This window comes from Loa loa, assembly GCF_000183805.2.
Source record: "Loa loa unplaced genomic scaffold supercont3.386, whole genome shotgun sequence".
NCBI classification, from domain to species: domain Eukaryota; kingdom Metazoa; phylum Nematoda; class Chromadorea; order Rhabditida; family Onchocercidae; genus Loa; species Loa loa.
This window is the reverse complement of record NW_018108566.1, coordinates 1-1,632: the sequence shown is the minus strand read 5'-3', so window position 1 is coordinate 1,632 and position 1,632 is coordinate 1.

Genomic DNA, 1,632 nt, shown 5'->3' with positions numbered 1-1,632 from the left:
AATATCACAAATGCTCGACGTCGGAAAAAATGTCCACAGTGCAATTTATCTTGGATGCTACAGATGTGCTTTACTGCTTCAATTTTATCATTTTTTCAACCTTCAAATCCTAATAATACAATTATTAAGAAGACATGGAAATGTAATGGATATCAAGGGAATTAGAGAAAATAAATTATAAATAAATGAACCGATCAGATTATTGATATAAGTTTATACAGCTTTAGAGAAAAATTAAAGTTGAATTAAAAAAGAAATGGAATTTGTAGCTATGTGAATAAGATGGACCACCTACTATCGATCCTCACCTTTCTTCTATTTCGTAACCATTAATTAGCAGGTAGCATTTCCCAAACAACATGGCCATGTGCAACAGCCAACTGTTATAAACTTAACTTCAGTGCATCATCGATCCAATAACAAGTAATGATGCATAATTTATGGACAGTTGCAATTAATGGAAATCCTTTTCTCTTTTTTCAAACTGAGTTAAATCTACAACTACCTTATAATTTCATTTCGTTCTATGTTCAATTTACCATATTTATCTGATCACATTTAAATTAAATAGGTTATCTCGAGTAGATAATCCTTAATTATTGTTACTGAAAGTAGAAATGACAGGATGGTTTTCCACTGCTTAGGCTTCAAATCAAATAATTGTCTAATAACTTTTTTCGAAAACCATTCTTGGATTTTTTGAGGAACATTGGATGTCAAAATGATCTTTCATAGTGATTGCTCAATGATTCCATTTTATAGAGATCGTGCAGTGCGTCCTCAATACAAGATTGAAATACTCACTCAAACTATTTCGGTATTAGTTCCTGTTGAAAAGATAATAACACATTCAAACTTCAGATGTCAGAGAATGATCCCACGCTACATGTTTCCAACACTTCAAGGTTGATTATTTTATCAGGACATCACTTAACCAGGTCTCATATTCAATCTAAGTATTTTTACATTATCTGATATGAGCATTCATATTGGTCTAGAAGAAGAAATATTTTCGGATTTTATAAAAGCACTTTTTAAGTTCTTTTCAGCTTCGAAACTTTGGAACAGTTAAAAGAGGAAAATGAGTTCGAGAAAGATATCGTCCAAGTGAGACTAATTGATTGTTTTTACTTAAGCTGAAAATTAAAATAGCAGGGGAAGGAAAAGCCAGAGTGATTTTAAAATGATCCGAAAGCATTAATAGGGAAGCCTGGAATGAATTAAAATATGAGAGGGGAATTAAGAGTAACTATAAATGAATTAATAGCAAGTTAAGGGAATAAGGGTTTTTGAACATCAACAGTTGAAAAAAAAAATTTTCTTTTTTTTTTGTTTTGCTGACAGCAATGAAAAATATGGTAAAGGAGAGAGATCAAAAAAGGAAGTAATTAGCATTAGCTAGCCTGGGTGTAAGGACGAAGGATAAGGATGGGACTACAAAGGAGTACGTTGGAAGGACGAAGAAGAGCGAACAACATACAAATAACTGGCCTAGTGATTTCAAAGTAGGCTGGAGGCCTCTATTCATACAAGATCGATCTGACGTATTACATGCTGCTCTTACTGCTTCAACTTCAATCTATAGCATACCATTGAGTTACGTCTGTTCTTCATATCCTCCTCCTCCTCCTC